Source organism: Mauremys reevesii, linkage group 3, assembly GCF_016161935.1.
Source record: "Mauremys reevesii isolate NIE-2019 linkage group 3, ASM1616193v1, whole genome shotgun sequence".
Classification (NCBI taxonomy): domain Eukaryota; kingdom Metazoa; phylum Chordata; order Testudines; family Geoemydidae; genus Mauremys; species Mauremys reevesii.
Window position 1 is genome coordinate 82,452,200 of NC_052625.1, and position 21,530 is coordinate 82,473,729.

Genomic DNA, 21,530 nt, shown 5'->3' on the forward strand with positions numbered 1-21,530 from the left:
CTGCTAGGAGAAATTGAAATCTCCATTTACATAGAAATCATCATTTGTGGTTTCCAGAAGCTGAAGTGTCATTTTGAAGGTTTTTTTCCATGTGTAATTGGTATATTTGAATATGAACTTTTCTATGATGGACTCTAAATATATATATTATACATATATATAATATATGTATTTTATCATTATTCCCAACTGTTTATCAATTTTCTTCATCTTGTAATTATCAACCAAGTGATTAACATACTTAAACCAGAAAGTGGATTGGACTGTTGAGAGAACAAAACTGTGTGAAGGCGTGTCATGTCGATGCTAACACTGGATGCTTTTGCTTTGCAAACTGGACCTACTTCTTAGCACTTGACTATTTGCGGAGATTATGGAACTCAAGAGGAGGAAGAGGAAACAGCAGAACAAACTGATGGATCTGCACACATCATTGCTTGGATTGTCTCTTCTGACTGGGAATTCACTACGTGTGCCCTGGGTATCTGTAAACTTGTACTTGATATTTATGTTGAACATTTCTCTAGTACTTGGTCTTTAAAATACTTTTTTCTTTTATTAAAAAAAAATTATATAAGCAGTGCAGCTCTTTCACAGGTGCAGCCATTGGGGTTCAGCAGAGTTTGGTTTTTTTAGCAGGACAATAGATCAGCTTAACTTCTTTGTCAAAATGAATCGGGATAAGACCGAATAGTAGCATCACTGTGTACAGATAGCACAAGATGATCATAAGTTTTAATCTGCAAGGATCAGCAGCTACATGGTATCTCAGAGTTGCACTTGTTTAATCTATAAACCTGCTATAGGGGATCCTTTTTTTTTTTTTTAATTCCTCCAAACAGAATTTTTGAAACTGATCCAGGCTCTACTCTGGGTACCAGCAGATGCCAAGTGGTGTTTTTAACCTTAGAATAAATGGAATTTACAGCTTCAGCCCAATTGACATCATTTTTGTATTAAAGCAATGCTGTCAAAGTTAACTTGACCCCAACATTTACCTACTCGCTTATGTTTGCCTAGACTATATGATTTGTTAAAAGCTCACTGAAGCATTTGTTTTTTTTTTAAAAAAAAAAAAGGAAAGAATCGGTGCTGGCAATAATAAACACTGCATTGATAACTTGGAGATGAGCGATGTAAAATCTAGTTTGGTAAGATAATGGATCTCAAACAGCCTAAGGGCTGATTTGAAAGAGAGATTTAGAAATATTGTTACTAAACCATACGACGACAGTGGTCTTTCCCTTTTTCTGAGTCTCGGGGAGCAGAGTATGTCATGAGCTGCACTTTCCTTTCTGGATGCATTTAGTACAGTAAGTGGAATCTCTCCAGGCAAAATGGTTTTTACTTTGCAGTGACAGACATTGAAATAAGAGGCCCATAAATGTGTCTGATGTCTGAGTTGGAGTTGCATAACATGCATTTGTGGATCTACACCGGTGTCTTTTGGGTGTACCAGGAATACTTAGGGAAGAGATTGAATCAGCGCTTCTCCCTTCTGTCCAACTCTCCTACAAATACATGAAGAGGAGGAATCTCTCTCGTCTTCCCCCACCCTTCAATCCTTTTATCTCCTCCAGTAAAAACTCTGGGCATTTGCCTGTTTCAAGGTGGCATGCAGTGGATAAACAACTTGTTTTCAGCCTTCAGTTTCTCCGCATCCACACCCTTTGAGGGTATGTCTATGCTACAGGCACAACAGAAGCCAGACACTTGCTATAGCAATGTAAGGGGTTTTTCTGTCACTGTAGCAAATCTGCTTTAGAGGGAGTTAACTTGGTCCACAGAAAAATTGATCCATTGACCTAGCAGTGTCTATACTGGGGCTTACGTCAGCTTAACTCGGTCTCTGTGGTCAGTTTTTCACACCCCCAAGCAATGTAGCTAGGTCAACCTAACTTTCACGTGTATATTAGGCCTAAACTAGCTGAGTTTGCAGAGGGATGTGATTCAGTCATGGTGGGGATTGCTGCTACTCTTGAGAATAAACGTTGAATTCTTGAAGACTGATCTCAGCAGCACATTCATTTATGGTCTAATTGTTCTGAGAGAAGAGAATTTAAAAGGTGCACTAAATTCATACTATGCTGCATTTCCCTGTATGACTTGGAGCTTAGCAAATGGACAAGCCACTGCTAACTGAAATCAGGAGCGAGTCTGGATACGGTTGACTGTTCTGATTTCTACCTCTAAGCAGGATCACTAGTAAAAAGTCTTAATTTTTATAAATTCCGCCCCTTCACCCTTCTTGATTGCAAACCAAGTCTTTAAATGTCATCCTACATATTGTGAAATAGAAATATATCTTTAAACTCCTATGGAAGCTATGCAGATGCGTCTTAATATAGGAGCTGTACAATAGACAGCATCACTGTATGTGTCATGGGCGCAGAACAGAAAAGAGATTGTGTCCTTTTGTTAGATATGTTTACATGACTGTGTGCCAAAGTTATTTACTGTGATTTAATTATTTTTAAAGTATCAGGATTATTATGAGCCCCTTTTTAAGAAAGGTAAAATTCCTAAGAACCCCTGAATCAAATTGTGATGGAGTCTTCTCTGAAAGATCTTTTCTTATAGTCTTCAAAGCAAAAATGATGGTACATGTGAGCTTGTTTTGCAAATTTTCAAAATATAGTTTGGAAATTGTCTTTTCAGTTGGTTTAAAAAAAATCTGCTGTACAGAGCTTGTACTTTGTTCATTTTATAGATGGAAACCATCCTTGAAAACTTTAACTTAAATAAAGAAAATTACTTTATAGATAAGATTATGATTGATGCTATAATTATTTGGTTTCATGCACCCAGAATCTGGCAGCTGTTTCCAAATGTTTTGATCCATTTGACTGTTTCATGAGTCTTTTTAAAAAATAAAAATAAAAAAAATTGGTTTTTACAGGTTGCCTTCACAGGAGAAAAGTTGTGTAAGTGAGTTTAAATGTTAACCTGTAGGAAACTCTTATCGAGAATTGTATTTTCCTCTTGAGGACCAGCCAGTTCCCTGGCTCTCTGTGGTCTCTAAGGAGTGCTGTTGTGGGCAAGAAAGTCTTTTACTGCTGAGAATTTCAGGAGGATCAGGGTCCTGCTTCATTCCTCCAACATACCTGGTTTCCCTGATTCTTCCCTCAGTATGGAAAAGCTCAAGGGAGAGGCAGCCTTGCTGGTAGCAACAGCTCAGGCCAGCAGGGAGGAACAGCATCTGGCAACACTGGCAGCAGAGATTAGGTGGGGAAAAAGAGGCTCTCTAATGAGGGAATAATGGTGGTGGGGATAATTCACTTAGGGTAAGACTTTCAACAGTGCTTAGTGTTGGTCTAGCTCCGCTCGGGAATCATGCCAGTGCTGTGCCCCTCAGAATACCCTAACCCCCAAGGCATCACACTGAGAACTTCCTGGACAAAATCCAGAGTGAACTGGAGAACACCCTTGCTGTGCATTGACCAGTCAGCACTGCTAATCAGAGTTCCCAGGGCCAGTCTTGGGCAGGGCATGCTCCTGCCCACACTGACATCAATAGCAAAACTCCCATTGTCCTTCACGGGCCCTTAGTTTGCTGGAGGGAAAATATAAACACAGCCATGTGGTCCCTGAGGAGATGGGCACCTAACCTATCCAGCCCTGCTAGGTGATTGTGGGGCTACACCAGAATTTAAGCACTGCCAACATCTTAACCACCCCTACCTCTGAGACATAAATCATTATCCCTCTGTGTAATGGAATCCTGTAATATCAGTGGGTAAAAACAGACCTTTATAGAAGACATTACTGAGCTATATTCATGTTTGGGTGGAATCAAATAAGCCTGTCAAATGACAGTAAACAAAAGCGACACTTTTCTTTTTCATTTAGAAGTTACATTAAAACATAGGGATTAAATGAGCCAAACATCCAACAAACCCGCACATTCCATTTGAAAAAGTTGCAATTTTTCTACATTTTCAAACTGTATGCTAAGAGTGGCCATGTCCACTTTTATATATATATATAAATCACATTTAATATACACTGCCAAGCAGAATTGTATCCCATACTGCTTGGCATGAAAATGTAATTAAGTAACCTGTGTAGTATTTAATACAAATGTATCCCCCCTATACATCAAACTCAGTCTTCCCCCAAATAATCTACGTAGTTCATTCCATCTATGCTGATTTTTGAAAATCTTGACTACCAATAAATGTAACTATTATAAATGAAATATTAATTTAGATCTGATTAATCTAACAATTCTGTATTCCAAAATATGCATTTGAGACTCTCGATTCATTTTCAGTGCTGAATACAAATGTCTGAATAATAGAAAAGCAGTTAATGGAAATCTTTTTATTGAAAGTAAGGCTGTCAAGCAATTAAAAAAATTAATCATGGATTAATCAGCCATGGATTAATCATTGCATGATTAAACAATAGAATACCATTTATTTAAATATTTTGACGTTTTCTACATTTTCTACAACATCAAACTTTAGAGCTTACAAGTCCACTCAGTCCTATTTCTTGTTCACCCAATTGCTCAAACAAACAGCTTTGTTTACATTTGCAGAAGATAATGCTGCCTGCTTCTTGTTTATAATGTCACCTGACAGTGAGAACAGGCATTTGCATGGCACTGTTGTAGCCAGTGCTGCAAGATATTTACATGATAGATGCACTACAGATTATGTCCCTTGATGCTTCAACCACCATTCCAGAGGACATGCATCCATGCTGATGACAGATTCTGCTAGATAACGATCCAAAGCAGTGTGGACCGATGCATGTTTATTTTCATCGTCTGAATCAGATGCCACCCGCAGAAGGTTGATTTTCTTTTTCGGTGGTTCAGGTTCTGTAGTTTCTGCATCGGGGTGTTGCTCTTTTAAAACTTCTGAAAGCATGCTCCACACCTCGTCCCTCTCAGATTTTGGACGCCATTTCAGATTCTTAAATCTTGGGTGGAGTGCTGTAGCTATCTTCAGAAATTTCATATTGGTATCTTCTTTGCAGTTTGTCAAATTTTCAGTGAAAGTATTCTTAAAATGAACATGTGCTGGGTCATTATCCAAGACTGCTAGAACATGAAATATATGCAGAATGAGGGTAAAACAGCAGGAGACATACAATTCTACCCAAGGAGTTCAGTCACAAATTTAATAAAGGTATTTTTTTTAACAAGCATCATCAGCATAGAAGCATGTCCTCTGGAACTATGGCCAAAGCATGAAGAGGCATATGAATCTTTAGTGCATCTGGCACGTAAATATCTTGCAATGCCAGCTACAAAAGTGTCATATGAACACCTGTTCTCACTTTCAGGTGACAGACAAAAGAAGCAGGCAGCATTACCTCCCATAAATGTAAACAACCTTGTTTCTCTTAGCGATTGGCTGAACAAGAAGTAGGACTGAGTGGACTTGTAGGCTCTAAAGTTTTACATTTTGTTTTTGAGTGCAGTTATGTAACAAAAAAACTACCTTTATAAGTTGCACTTTCACAATAAAGAGATTGCACTTCAGTAGCTGTATGAGGTGAATTAAAAAATGCTACTACTTTTGTTTATCATTTTGGTGGAAACAGAATTTGATTTTCGCACATTAGTACAGGCTGAGAATAACAGCTCTTACCTTCCTACCTACTCTGGTCTAATGTAACACCCCCCCCACACACACACACCCTGTGCTTCCTATGGGCACTGAACTGAGAAAATAGGACTTGATATACTGAATACCCACAGCTGCCACATGATTGGATTAAACCTTGTCAAATGAGGAGTCCTCTCCTAGTTTAACAACAACTCCAGTCAGCCAAGCCACACTTATATGGGCAAGTCTGTGTTTCTTCTGTAGCTGCAACACAGTGTTGCTGCTGAGTTGGCCACATCTCAAGTTACCCCCACGTAGCAGTCCGGTCAGCTCAGGCATATGCAAAGGGAGCCATGGACTGCAGCGCTCCACTGACCCTGGGCCAGTCTGCTCCAGAACAGTCTCCACAGAGCAACTTAGAGCAGCCTAAGGGCTGCCTGTGACTCCAAGGGGCTGTTCTGGCAGCTGGGGTTGCTATAGTACCTTTCCCAGCTCCCTGTGCATTGGCTGCAGGAAGTGGGGAGGAGCCACAGCAGCTCAGTACCCCCTACGCAAGAGATGTTTGGGGGTGGGTTAAGCCATCATTAGGGCAGTGGAGGACTTAGCCCCTTGTGTCTGCTGCTGTGGAAAGTATGGCTGAGGGGCCCATTCTCCTCTCTGGCCCACGTATGCCACTGTGGTGGTGGTGTACAGCCTACAGGGGCCATTTAAAGTGCTTTTTAAGCCCATCTAACTCTCTTTCAAGGGGGCTGATTTGTGAGTCCTGAACACTTGGGGTTGGCAATGCTCTTGTTCTGTGGCAGCCCGCAGGAAGCTGCTGTAAATTAGAGCTTGGGGGCAGGGCCGGGCAAATGGGGCAATTTGCCCCGAGCGCCGCAGGGGCCCCCATGAGAATGGCTGAGGCTGCCTCCCCCGCCCCACCCAACTCCATGTCCGCCCCCCCTCCCGGAGCCACAGCGCTTCAGCGTGGCTCTGGCGGGGCCCCTGAGCTCTGCCCCGCTCAGAGCCGTGTGGTAAGAGGGCGGGGCTGCGAGCTCCAGTGGGGCCTGAGCTTCCTCTGCTCGGCGTGGAGCTCGCAGCCCCGCCCTCTTACCACGCGGCTCTGAGCGGGGCAGGGCTCAGGGGCCCCCCGCCGGAGACACGCTGCACCACTGTCGAGGGAAGGTCCTGGATGCGCTGAGGCTCCGGGTGAGGGGCGGGGGCCGGGGGTAAGAGGCCGGGACCAGAGGGGCTGGCTAAGGGGCAGGGAGGGGGCAGAGGTTGGGGGGTCGGTCAGGGGACAGGGAATGGGGTTGGATTGTGGGCGTTCCAGGGTCTGTCAGGACTCAGCGGGGTGGATAGGGATCGGGGCAGTCAGGGGACAGGGAGTGGGGTGTGGTCTCAGGATGGTGGTGGGGGAGGGTGTCTCTGGGGGACGGTGAGGGGACAAGGAGCAGGATGGGTTGGGGATTCTGAGGGGGGGCAGGCCGTTGGAGGGCAGGAAGTGGATGGGGGTCGGATAGGGGACAGGGCCAGGCTGTTTGGGAGGCACAGCCTTCCCTACCCTAAAGCTCATTCAGCAGAAGAGCTAAGCTGTTAGCTGTTCCATTAGGGCTACCATCCCTTTCACATCTCAAATACCAAATTATAGTCTATATTTAATTTCAGTGCCATAGGGAGATTCATGTCAGGGGAGGGTAGCTTCATTTAAAATTAGCCACTGGAGAAGGGATCACATGAGAAGAGCAATATCCTTCCCAACCCTACCAAGGGAGACCTCCCCCTCCCCTACATTTCCTGAGGCTCCAGAGGGGTTAATTCAGTGGTTCTCAAACTTTTATACTGGTGATCCCTGTCACATAGCAAACCTCTGAGTGTGACACCCCCCTTATAAATTAAAAACACTTTTTTTATATATTTAATACTATTATAAATGCTGGAGGCAAAGCGGGGTTTGAGGTGGAGGCTGACAGCTCACCACCCCCAGTAATAACCTCGTGACCCCCTGAGGGGTCCTTACCCCCAGTTTGAGAACCCCTGGGTTAATTTAATTTTAACACCCTGTGTCCATTCACATGCATGTGCTATGTTGAGCATTTCAGTTTTCACAACATAGTCTTATCCCAGATTCTGGAACAAGCTCAAATGCTGTTCGTGGAGTATGTACATAGTCTATACTAAAGACAAACCCACAGTAACCGTCTCCAGTTTGTGAGGGATCCCATGGAGCCAGTCTCTAGGAAACAGATAAATGCATGGAGGTTAAGTCCATTAATGGCTATTAGCCAGGATGGGTAAGGAATGGTGTCCCTAGCCTCTGTTTGTCAGAGGGTGGAGATGGATGGCAGGAAAGAGATCACTTGATCATTACCTGTTAGGTTTACTCCCTCTGGGGCACTTGGCATTGGCCATTGTTGGTAGACAGGATACTGGGCTGGATGGACCTTTGGTTTGACCCAGTATGGCTGTTCTTATGTTCTAACCTAAATGAACCCAATGTTATGGAGACAGATATGAGTCAAGGAAGCCAGCAGAGTATCAGAAACCTGGAAAAATCTCTGCCTGGATGGGCTCAGGCGTTTGATCACAAGCTGAGGTGGTTCAAAAGTTTTGGATTTTTTTTAAGCAGAATTTTTTTATTGTTTCTTTAAACAAACACAGCAAGCAGCAAATATTTGGCCACACACTTCTGAAACCCCAAACCATATTCAGGTTTTGGCAGACTAATTTCAGCTTTTCAATTAAAAAAAACCACAACAAATTTTGAAGGAAAGCAGACATTGTCCGTGATTTTTTTCTGCTTTTTAAGAACCCCTAGTTTTCGAACCAGAAAAAGTTTTGACGGAAAATATTTGTCCAACCCTTTTAATGAGCTTTAGTGCCTTTTAGCACTATCTGATGCTGAGAGCCAGTGATACCTTGTGAAGAAGTTTTCTCGAAACTGGGTTAGTGCCGAGATGCAGAAGGTTTATTTTTCCCAGGGCCGCCCATGGGGGGGGAGCAAGTGGGGCAATTTGTGCTGGGCCCCACAGGGGCCCCCACGAGAATATAGTATTGCAATCTTTTTTATGGAAGGGGCCCCCAAAATTGTTTTGCCCCAGGCCCCCTGAATCCTCTGGGCGGCCCTGCTCGGGGGACACATTGATCCCTTCAGCAGCATAAAATCTGGGTGGCACAGATGTGGCACAATACTACCTCTGCCTGCCCGCCCTGCTGGGCTGTGTTCTGTGCTGCCCCTCCCTGAGCACAGAATCCATCCCATCTAAACCTGACACTGGGGGCCAGGCAGCACGGGCAGAACCATCCTGTTTGGCCTGGAAAACACCCCCCATTCCGTATAAAAGGCATTTCCTTGTTTTGAATGCAGAAAGGTGGCTTTGTGCCCACCTACTAGAAGTAAAGCCGTGCGATGACTCTACTCTGTTGCCGGAGGGGCTGCATTCCTATTAACAAGATAATGCCGCAAATCCATGCCCAGTTGTTTGAATCACGACATGTAAGCTCCTAGGACAGCAGCAGCAAGAAATAAAAATCCAATTCACCAATGCTTTTCATTATCCAAGTAACACGGGGTTAAGCTTCTCACACAATAAAATGCTGCAGATGCTGTAGTTAAAGGGACTCAACAATTGAAAAAAAATCACATTTCCATCTGAAAATGGTGCACCTGATATGAATTTAAGTAACCCCCTAAGGTTATCAGGAGAGAGACAGATTTGCCAAATATTTATTTTTCCCTCTCTGTTTTCCAGTTTGTTCCCATTCTGGACTTGAGAGGCCTTTGGGGCTTGTCAGCTTCACTGATTTCTGGATGGGTAGTTGCATCACGCACCTGCACTGTTCTGAAAGGCGCTCACAGCCACACTGCAAAAGGGTGTTTCTCAAGAGCAGCAGCAAAGCTGACTTTTGTAGAGATTGCTCAGTGCACAAGAAAAACACTTTACTTACAGTACTGCAGGCTGAGAACCTGCTGCTTTCTTTAGCTACATAAACAGAGGGGGGGAGAAACACAGAGTAATCAAACGGAAGTAAGGGAGAAGTGGAGCATAGATCTAACCCATAATACTCTGAGTAACCAGTTAACCCCTTGATGACCACTTAACTACACTCACCTCCTTAATTTACAGCCTGGATGTAGTCTTTTAAATCAGGGGTCTGGGGACCATGAGCAGGTTTTGGTGGGGGAGGCACCAAGCAGGACCATCATTAGACTCACTGGGGCCCAGGGCAGAAAGCCAAAGCCCAAGCCCCATGGCATGGGGCTGCAGTCTGGGGCCCTAAGCCCCACCCCCTGGGCTGAAGCTGAAGCCTGAGCAATGTAGCTTTGCAAGGGCTTCTGTGGCCCTGGGCAATTGCCCTACTTGCTACCCCCTAACACTGGCTCTGGCTTTTATATACAGAAAGCCAGTTATTGTAGCACAGGTGGGCTGTGGAGTTTTTATAGTGGGGGTGGCTCAGAAAGAAAAAGGTTGAAAACCTCTGTTTTAAATAGCCAAGGTCTCTTCTCTCTCACAGGGTCGCACCTTTCACTGACAGCCAGAGACTGACTTCCTCCACCTCTGCTTAACAGATTCGGCCTTGGTTCCCAGATCACTGGAACTGGGAACTTTTTCTTTTGGCTTTTATATTTTACAGCAACAAGCACAGAACTGACCACGTGGATGGGTTCCCTGGTGTAGGTTTGCAGGGTCACTCTTGCATTCACTAGTGGGCTCAGTCCTGCTTGGCACTGCTAATATGTATATTCATTGACTGCAGTAGGTGAAGCCCCTAAATCTACTTCCATATATACTGGCTGTTTAACTCTACCATTACTTCATAAGGTCCCACTTTCTTCCCTTTTAGACAGTACATAGTGTGCACCTCTTCCTCTCTGTCTTCCTCCACCACAAGATAAAATGCCACCTGCTTTCTTTGTTTGCCTCTGGTCTTTTGGGGTCTGCCCTCAGGGACTTGAGATGCAGTTTGATAGTTGCCTTTGCATTTGCTGGCTAAGCATTCAACCTTGAGGCATTAATGACACTGGGCCATTTTAAATTTACAAACTGATGCAAAATGAGCTCCTCCACTGTGGAAACCCTCTCAGGAGCCTGAGTCCCTTCCAAGCCATGATAGATTTTGTTTATTGAGTTAGTTTGATTATCCCTGTATTCCAAGTGCAAATCTTATAAGTTTTTCACTGCTGCTTCTGTTGTTTTGGCTAATTCTACAGCTTTGGGCCAGGTTAAGTTCTCACTACCAGCAATTGTCTTTGTGGTGTTACTAATAAGAGAATTCAAACAAATCCATCCTGCCACATAGACCCTAGGACATTTCCAAATGAACAATATTCTGTTCATCTTGCTGACTCTGCCACATGCACAGCTACACTTTCACCTTTCCCCCTCATTCTAGTATGAAACGTGAAATGTTTCACAGCAATATCTGTTTTTGGTGTGCTGTGCTTGTGATGAGGTGTTCACCCACAGCTGAACTGAAGGGAGGCTAAGATGGGCCAATTAACTGCATAGGCTGCACCTGGAGGGGAGCTAGGGCTCAATAATGCTTAATTAAGGATGAAGCTCACCTGGGCTGGCACAGGCAGAGCTTCTGTCAGGCTAGGAACAGAAAGGGGCTACAGGGGGAAAGCGTTTGCAGTGACTTCCCGTACAGGAGGGAGGTTTGTTAGAGATTACAGGGCCTGCCAAGAAGCTAAAGGGAGAAATAGCCACAGGGAGTAGAGGAAGCTCAGCTGGGTAGTAAACCCAGAGGCTTGAAAGAGGAAGCTGCAGAAAGCCAGGGGAAGTAGCAACCAGGGCTGGGTGCAAGTAGACCATAGGTCTGTAGTCTCAAACCTGGGGTAGAGGGCAGAGCTGGGTTTCCCCTACTAGCCCTGGGAAGTGATACAGCCTTGGCCATAAAACACAGGCCTGCCTGGAACAGCAGCTTGTCCAGAGAGACCTTGATAGACCCCTGGAAGGGGAGAACTAAAGTGACATGGGCTGAGTCACAAAGATCATGCAGAGTCCTGGAGGGTGCGATTGAGACAACAGGTGACTGCGGAAGGGGCTTCTAATTGTGGGCTAATTCCCAGATGGGCTGCTAGAAGGCATGCAAGTGGTGAGTAGTGAACCCCGTTACCTTGCTTGGTTAAGATCTTTTGCAGGTTTTCTGAACTTCTGTCTCCTGGTTTCTGAGGCTGGAACAAACTCCTTAAGAGGGAAGAAGTTTTACTGCCATAGGCACTGAGGAATATTGTTTTCTGTTTGTCCTTATCTGTCATCTGACTTATAAGGGAATGGTGGCCCAATCTTTCAGTGTATTGCTGTTAATCCTCATTGGCTGATTAAATGTCTTGGTAAGAATGGCAGTTTTGGGGAAAACTTTTTTCTTCCTCACCACATTTGTCAGGGGACCACTCTGTGAACAAGAAACACTTCATCTACAGTTCTGCAGGCTGGGAACAGGCTGCTTTATTCAACTACATAACGAGCTGAGAGAGGGAAAAGGCATACTTGCTAAAGCGGCAGTAAAGGAGGAGTGGAGTATGGCTGTCACCTATCATACTTGGCATAACCCAGTTAACCCCATGAGGTTCACTTTCCTACATGGGGCTGAAGGCTCAGCAGGCAGGTGTGTGCAGACCTCAAAAGCAAAAGAGGATGGCTGGACCTGAGTCTGTTTGGTGTTACTCATAGGCCCTTGCTTGGGTGGAGTATGGCCTTGGGCCTCTCCCTCATGTTCACAGATTGCAGCTAGACAGCTGTGCCTGGAGGTAGGGCAAGCGACCCCCTTCTCAAAAGATAAGGTAATGGCTGCTGAGTGGACAAGCTCCCTTCAATGTGGATTTGTGATCTTGCAGTCAGTAGACACATAGGTGCTGACTCTGTGGGTGCTCTGCTCCTGGAGCACCCACGGGGAAAAGCTCCCCTCCCTCCTATCTCCTCTTCTGCCTCCTCCCCTGAGCACGCCACGTCCCTGCTCCTCTGCCTACCTCCCAGCGCTTCCCACCAGCTACTGCCAGACAGTGGTTTGGCTGCTCCGGGTGGTAGGGGGAGAGCAGGAACATGGCATGTTCAGAGGAGGAGGTGGGGCTGAGGTGGGGATTTGGGGAAGGAGTTGGAATAGGGGCAGGGAGGGGGCGGAGTTGTGGTGGGGCTGGGGGCAGAGGAGGGTTGAGCACCCACTGGCGGGAGCAGAAGTCAGCGCCTATGAGTAGACATACTGGTTCCAGGCAATATTGCTCAGGTGCACTTCCTTCCCCTTCCCCCAGAGCAAATCTGGCTCTAAGTGCCACAACTGAGCCCTAAATTCAAAGGCTCAAATCTGTCAGCCTAAACATCCTGTGCACTCATGATCCCCAGCCTCACTCGCAGGAGCTGCCAGAGGAACCAATTCTGCAGCCAAGGCCTTTGTACTTAGAGAGCTCAGCTGCTGATCTGGGGTGGAGGTCATTTCAGGACGCAACAACAGAAACATTTAGCACTGGCCGGGGTCTAACAATACGAGTGGCAGCTTCTCCGCTCTCATAATTAGATCCCATTGGACCATTCAAGTCTTTGGACAGAGTGCCTCTGCTTGTCTGTCACCTATCAGATCAGAGAAGGCAGAAGCATACTGTGCAGCGTAAATGCTACTTTTAAAATTGGTCTAGTGCACAAAAGCTTGAAATTGGCTACAGTCATCCCAATTAAAAGAGAATCCTCATAAATATTGATGACTTATTAAAGCCGTCTGGCTGCTGTTTACTTTATCAACCTCAGCCAATGTTGTGAATATAGATATTCAGCAACTTGTATGACAGCCACCCGAAATATATATTTCAGAAGCATTGTAATAGCTTCTCCAGCACTGCGTGGAATTGAGCCAACTCCTGGTTAAAGCTATGATGATCTTCTGGTTAAACTAACTGGTTATATTTTACTGTACTGACTTGATTGTTAGACTTGATTTGCAGCATTAATACTAATGATTGCTCAGTTTTGCTGCAGGCTGTAGATTGTTACGGGGCAGATGTAAGGGGCAGAGCATGGTTAGCAAACATGCCGCATGGGGTCCAACAGAGTGAGGTAGAACATCCAGGCCATCAAAGACAGACTGATTTTTTTGCTCAATGTATGTCCTTGCTACTCCTGTGTTCAGCAACAGTTTCATCTTCTAGTCCAGGGGTTCTCCCAACATAATTTTCAGTGGCCTCAGAGTGTGGCTACCAACTCTTGCTGATGGCCGCTCTGAGAATTTTTCCTAAAATACTTAATTAACTTTAAGAAAAACAAGTAAATATGCACATGTATATGTGTCCATATTGTAATTTATGTAGGGGTTTTTTTTTCAGACTCAATAACAATAATGTACAGTTGTCTCTATTCTTTACTGGACCCAGACAGAATAGAAACAAAAATAAGGTGCTTTGCATGTTTTGATTTTTTTTTTAAGACTTGCTAGCTAGTAAGTCTGCTACTGTGAAAAGTGATATTTGTATATTTGTTAATATCACTGTTCACAGCAGACTTACTCATCCCCAGCAAGCTGGAGGACAAATTCCTCCCTGGATGAGGAGGTGGGTAAGGGGGCAGGGGTCTGGAGGAGGCAGTGGGAGTTGAAGTGATGGCAGGGGGAGAGTCCAGGGATGGCGCCCAAAACCCTGTGGCTGGGGAACAGAGCCTGCCACCGCATGGCCAGATCCTGCTGCCCACCACCCCAGGGCAGAAGCCTGAAGCTGGAGCCCCACTGTCCCTGGGAAAGTGGGGAACTCACACTGGTTGCCTGTTCCTAAGATGTTTGTGGCTCCGGAAGGGGGTAGGAACCAGCCCCAGGGGAGGAGTCACTGCTTTGCTAACACCCCTCCCACCCCCAATTACAGCCCAAGAGGCTGTGGCTGCAAGAAAAGCCCCTGGTGACAGCATTTGAGAAACGCTGTTCTAGGCATTCAATTATACTGTGAATATTTGCTGTCCTTGCCTCACTGGCTTCCATTTGAACTGCCCAGCTAATCTTGCAGCGTGCCTTTAGATAGAAAGGTCTCCTTTCATCAACTACATCGATCCTGTCAACTTCATGGGCGTGAAGTACATCATCAACTTCCTCTTCCCTTTGTGAAACTGTACAGTTTGAAGATGAGGATAACTGTTAGATTAACCATTAGTTTTTCCTATCAATGATTAGTCTGCAAAATATATTAATATTTCCTGAAAAGTTGTGAAGAAAAGGCCAGTCTGGATCTGAAGGTTGTCTTCAGCAGCATGAAGCCAAGCTACATTAATTTGATGTGCTGGGCAATGGATGTATGGTACCTATGTTTTGCATCCCTTGCCTGAAAGATATTTTCTAATTTTTGCTTGCAGTCCTCCATGAGCTCTGATCATAACGCTGGCCTCTTCATATCCCTGTCCAGATACGTATTTGGGTTCTAATCCATACTTGCTAACTGGTCACACAAGGATGTGGCATCTGCCTCACTCATTGTCAACAAAGTTTACACCATGCTTTTATATATCTACTTTTCCTTCAATGTGATCAATATTAAAACAAAGCAAAGCAAAATGCCTATTTGATCAACATGACTAATATCCATGACTGCATCTGCAATCACAGGTGCTGACTTTTTTTTTTTTTTTTTTTGGTTGCTGGTGGATGCTCCTCTCGGCCTCCTTCCTCCCCTCCCCATGTGAGTTGTGGGTGGAGCAGGGGTGGTACCTTGGGGGAAGAGGCTGAGTGGGGGTGGGGCCTCAGGGCAGAGCAGTGGGTTCAGGAAGAGGCTGAGTGAGGATGGGGCTTTGGGGCAGGGAGAAGCGTGGGGCCATGGTCCGGGCGCCAGAGCCCACAAAGACTAATCTGGCCTTTTGGGTGCTGAGCACCCTTTTTTGTGGGTGTTTGAGCCCCAGAGCACTCAGTCAGTGCTGATGTCTGCAATAACAGTAAAAAAAAATTAGCTTCTTTGCAGCTATTAAGTGCCTCCTGCTTTCTGATGCTAAAAGACTTAAATTCATCATTAATTGTCTTGCTCAAGTATTTCATTCCCTTGGTGTCACTGATTTGTTTGCCAGAATTGTCTTATGTCTGTCAAGTAGCTCAATGGTACTCAAGCATATACCACAACTGTTGCTCTCCAGCCCTTCATGGTGGCCTTGGAAGGGGGAGACCTAATCTAGCTGAAGTTTTGACTGCATCAATCCTTTTTTTTTTTTTTTCTTTTTTTTAAGTGCTTCTTGCTGATACAATGACCCTTCACGAACCGTAGAGCTTCCATATGTGACTGCACATGCTGGTTGTTCTGCCGACAAACAGACATTGACTAGCATATTTTTCCAAACACTGTTAACCATTTTGATTTTTGAATTTCTCTATCCCTGAACAACCAACAAATATGATAGTATGGATAATCTGAAAGACAGGAGCACACTAGCTGCTTGACATGCAAATCTTCGCACGGTACATTTTTCGTTCTGTAAAATGAAGATGAGAAAAACAGCTGCTTGTAGGAAAAAATGGAAGCTCTCCATTTGGCATATCTCTTTCAGTGGGCTGGCAGGGGACCAATCTGTATAAGCATGGAATCCTAGAAAAGTAGGGACCTTGAGAGTCCTGCCGCACTACAGGGCAACCCAAATATTATCCAGGCTGTCCCTGACAGGTGTCTGTCTAACCTGTTAAAAAACCCTCCAGTGATGGAGATTTCATGACCTCCCTAGGCAGTTTGTTCCAGTGCTTAACTACCTTTTGCAGAGAGGATGCTTTTCCTCATGTCCAGCCTAAATCTCTCTTGCTGTGTTTTAAGCTCATTACTATTTCTCCCATCCTCCGTGATAAAGGAGAGCAATTTATCACCCTTTTTATAACAAGCTTTTACGTACATGAAGACTGTTATCATGTCTCCCCCGCCCCCCAAAGTCTTCTCCTCTCCAGACTAAACAAACCCAATTTTTTTCCAGTTTTTCTCATGGATTGTGTTTTCTAGGCCAGCAGTTCTCAGCTGAGGGTCTGCATCCCCCTGGGAGGCCATGAGCCTTTTAGGGGGGCTGCGAAGCACCGGAGCTCTCCATGGGGCAGAAGCTGGGGGCTGCAGAGCAGCATCCCAGAGCCCCAAGCCCTGGTGCTCTCTGCAGGGCAGAAGCCCTGAGACAAGGGGTGGAATTTGGTAGTCATGGGGGGGCATTATCTCCCCCTAAAATGCAGTACCTTACCCAGAGCCAGGCAGTCCTGGGGGCAGCTCTACACCCCCACCTCCTTCTCTCCCCCTGCCCTTGAGGCCCTGGCAAGGTTGAAGGCAGGAAGCAGGAGCTGGGCAGTGTGGGGCAGCTGCTGCTCTGGCTGGTGCCATGGAGCGGGCAGGCACAGTGTTCCCCCATCTCCTGCTGCTGCCGGTGCTCAGGATTGCAGCTGTCCCTCAGCTCTCAGCCCCCTCTGACTGTTCATGCAGCTGGTAAGAGCTGCCTAGACTGGCAGAGCCCTCAGGGAGCAGTGGCTGCACAGGGGTCCCAGCACGCAGCCCCTAGCTACCCCCTTTTCCTGCACCCTGAGCTACCCCCTGCCCGCACACAGCCCCTAGCTACCCGCTCCCTGAGCTACCCCCCTTCTTGCACACAGCCCCTTTGTTCACATGCTAGCCCCATCACTGACCTCTTATGTCAATATATGCACTTGTGGGAGGCCACAGTTGAGCCCTGAATTCTAGAGGGGCCAGGAGTAGGAGAAACACAGGGCTCTCTAGCAATTTTCTGTAGCCAGTGAGAGCAATAGCACTCTGGGACAGGGAAACCAACCTTCCTAGCTGGCCCAGACACACACACACAACCAATTCTGGACAAGTGGTGAGGTAAATTGGATGGTGGGGTTATTAATGGTAAGGTAGGGAGGATTGCTGGAAGAATGGAATGGTAAGGAAGGATTTGGAGGGGTAGGTAGGTGTGTTTGGAGGAGAAGTTCAGGATGCTGCCCCAGACTGAGCAGGCAGCATGAGAAGGTTGAAAGCAAAGAGTAAGGATGAAGGGACCAGTAAGGCAAAAGACTGCAAAGAACAAATGGAGGAGATGTCATGGTGGGAAATTTGACCAGAGATTGGGCGTGCGGAACAAGTTATGTAGGGCCAGTCTGGATATGCACGTATCAGTTGGAAGACTCTAGATTGACTTCTGCCCAGATCATTCAGATTATCACTTTATTTTATTTCTGTAGTTTTTTAAGGCAAAGCAAAGCCTAATGCTCACAGCTAGCGTGGTGACTAGCTGGATGTGCATTTAGCATGTCTGGATACATTTTTTAAATTTTCTTATGTTTCCCTCAGCGTGTGCATGCCTGGCATTGGGCAATGTGTTCTGCCAGGGGTTTACAATAGTGACTTGTTTGATTTTCCACTAATGACCTCAAAGCTATGGACCCTTGGAGCTCCTCAGCAAGCCCTGTAGCTTGGGTGTGTGCAGCCTGCCACTTACCATGTTTGCTATGCAAACAAGCAAGATGTTGCCTGGTTGAAATGGAGGCAGAAACATTGCTGCTCATAAAGGATTTCATGCTGCTTGTCTCATCAGGGCAAAGGTGGGTGTGGCAGTTGTCTAAGCACAGGCCACCATGAGCCATCAGCCCTCTAAAGAGGAGGTGTAACAAAGACTCCACACAGGCCTGGGCATCCAGTGAGTTATATATCCAGAGTCAGAGACATCCCAGAGGCCTGGTCTTAGAGCTAATGGGCTGCTGATGCCTTCTCACCCTCTCCTTTTCATTTCTACCAAAATGTAAGAGCTGCAGGAATGATGCAAAGCAGCCGAACAGGAAAGTGAATGCTTACTCTTCACTCCATTCTCTGGGGAGACTGTCTCCATTCCCAACTGTAATGTCTCCGAGAAGCCCAGGCAACAAGTCGGAAACAGAAGAAAACTCCTGGGTGGAATGGCACAGGTGAAAGTGTTCCTGGCAAAGTGCCTCCTGGTTTGCTGACAGGGGTTCCTGTGCTTCACCCAGATGACCCAGAATCCACTCTCAGTATGAGAGTCAACAGTCTGAAATTGCCAGCCACCCCCAAATTCTGCCAGTGCTTCTGTTGTGGATCTGCAGTGCCCCTTGGGGTTGGAATACATGCTTCTCCTAAGCAGAGATTATCATGTCATAATTTTCATGATCCAAACATGGCTGCTAGAAGCCTTAAAGAGGCCTGATTTTTAGAAAGTGTTGAGCACCTGCAGTCTGAAAGAAAAATGTCTTTTTAAAATATCTCAAGTTGGTCCCCTCAAAACTGAGGCACCTGCAGTCATGATTCACCTTTTGAAAATCATGGCCTCAAATCTTACTTCATGTGTAACTTCAATTCACAACTAAATCCCCATCTCCAAAGATGGTCAGCCTAGTTCATCATACTTGGTCGTCCATGTCTTCTGCCTTTCATCCCAGCCATATGATTTTAAACAACGCATAGCTCTCGTAATTTGTCATTACTTGTATCGATCCATATTCCCAAGGTATGGCCCTGTTGAACAACATGGAATGGAAGCCAGGACTACCAGCCAGGAAATCTTGATACTCCCTTCTGGTTTCTCCAACAATTAAACTGTGAAATCTTGGGCAAATAATTTAGGCCCAGTTCCTCAAAGGTATTTAGGCTCCTAACTAAATCAGTGGAAATTAGGAACCTAAATACCTTTTGAGGATCTGGACCTCGCTTTCACATTTCTAATCTGTACAAATGAAGATAAGATTTTCCTGCCTAACAGGGGTCTTATGAGGCTTGAATCATTAATGTATGTCGTGCTGTGAGAACCTAGGATGAAAGGTGATTTAGAAGGGTCGAAATCTTAATATTTAGGGATATTTTCTCTGCAGTATCTGTGCTTTGACATCTCCCCCCACTCCTGACCCTCTCTAGATGTGAAAGTAGAAGAGGATCAAGTTGGAAAGTAATGCAAACGGGAATCTTAAATTTAGTTTAATCAAAATGTTAAATTGTGGAAATTAATTGAAAATTCTCTCAAGGTAAATTTCATGGGAGATTGAGTTAATGCAGACCCCTGGTCTGATATAAGTAGATGCCATTGTTTAAATGACAGTGCTGAGGTTGTGCATGCATCTGCATTTCAGTGTTAATCAAATTCTGGACTCCATAATTTCCCAAATTAAATTCCTCACTATATTCAATTAGCATTTTAAAGATTATTTGTGTTGCTGCTTCCATCTCTGATGACGCAGAATACTACATGCGTCTTTGGCTGATGTCACTGGCAAAAGGTATGTGGGGAACAGGAGAGGGAAGCATTATGGCTGCTTGGAGAGTTCTCAGATCATGATGGCAAAATGTAAGCAAGAGAATTCTGGAGAAATGCTTCCTGTTCCTAGAACTGCTCAAATATGTGAGATAATAGCAACCAAAGAAGAAAATGGCTATGCTACCACTGCAGCTAATGGCTGTTCCCCTCTAGCACACTAAATGGCCCTACAATTTCCTACTCCAAAATGTGAGTTCTGTCTCAGGCATCCATTGTAAAAGCCACCGTGTGCGGTGCAGCCAGAAGGCACTAGGTGTTAAAGGAGGAACAAGGTTGAGTGAACAGACCCACACTGTCTCCTTCAGACCTCAGAGACATGTCCCTTGCCATCATAACAGCTAGTTAGAAGTGTTAATCTAATGACCTGTATGTTGACATGAATCCTGTGACCAGGAGGTGTTTGGCTGATATCAAAGCATAGGCCTCTGACTCCTCCGTAGCCCAACAATTTAGGGGTGCTGAGTCAGTAACCTCTGAGGTTTTCTCTCAGCATGTTAAAGGTGTGGTGTAGGGCTGGTTGAAAAAACTGTTTTTTTGAAGGAAATTGGGCTTCTGACTAAACACATTTTCATGAAAAGCATCTAACTTCTGTAGAAAACGTTGACTTTTTGTTTTTGCTATTAAAATACCTAAAAAACAAACACTTTTTTTTGATGCAGCAATGCTGCCATGGTGCCTCATGGGATTTGTAGTTTAGGTGTCTCATGGCATCGTTCTTCTCTATGGGGCATGTTCCCCTGCTGGACTACATCCCTCATGAAGTGTCTTTACCAGGAGCTTCCATAATTCACCATGGTGGCTCAGCAAGAGGAGAAACTTTTATTGCATCATGGGGAAAAATAGTCTAGCCAGAGAGCCTGTCCTATAGAGAATGGGGGCATGAGGCACCACGATGGCATTTCCTAATTGAAATTTTCAGTTCTCAGCTAGAAGTTTTTGCTGTTCACCAGCCCCCTCTCCCCCCGGCAAATGCCCTGAGAAGTCAAATTTATGTGGAAAACTTTGTTGAAAATTAAACTTTTCCAATTTTTTTGTTGAATTTTCCTAAGGGGTGTGTGTGTGCGTGTAGAATTCTGACCAGCTTTACTGCTCAGCTAGTGACCTCACAGAGAGGCATGAACCTTCACATCAGCCCAACAAGGGAGAGGTGGGAAGCTAGCGACATTACATAATCTTTGAGGGATGAATCACAGCCTGTTGCTGTACTTTGTATGGGACAAACCTTCTGTACAGTAGTAAGGCAATCAGAAAATCGTCCTTCATGGGTTAGAATTCCGTATAGATGTAGGAGCTCGGGATTTGGCCCTTGTCCACAGCCTAATCTCCATGGATTTTTCTTCCTGAGTTGTCTCCTGCACTGGGGGATAAGCAGGGTTTCCACTCTTTGTGGGACGATGTGTGGAGCTGGCCTGCACATCCTGTGGATCCCGGGCAATGGGATACTTGGGCTGTCTGTATGGAAGCTCTGTGCCCCTGGTGCTTCCTTACTCTCAGCTTTCTGGTACCCAAAGCCATGCTGACACAGGGCTCGTGCAATCAGTGGTTGCCCTTGGTGCTCCTCTTAAAGGGAAGTCCCAGTAGCTGGTGTTCAATGATAATACTGATGGGCTAGTATTTTTCAATGGAAAAAAATCTGTGGGGGCAGTGAGGAGGCAATGTGAGACCCTCTGTTCACTTGTTTCCTTCTCAGGTCCTTTGATGTCAGCGAAGGTCCTTGAGACGGCTGGAAAATGATGCTGTGGAGACAGCTAAGTCCCCT

General features: G+C 45.4%; 1 long non-coding RNA gene across 2 annotated transcripts in view; it reads left to right on the forward strand.

Annotated features, from left to right (window-relative positions):
* Window positions 1-11,046: 11,046 nt before the first annotated feature.
* The window catches only part of LOC120400886, a 37,117-nt gene continuing 26,633 nt past the window's right edge, over window positions 11,047-21,530 (forward strand). The window contains exon 1 of one of the 2 annotated variants that reach the window (XR_005596131.1): window positions 11,047-11,639. This is a non-coding gene — a long non-coding RNA (uncharacterized LOC120400886). The remainder of the gene's footprint in view (window positions 11,640-21,530) is intronic. The other variant, XR_005596130.1, reaches the window with a different exon arrangement.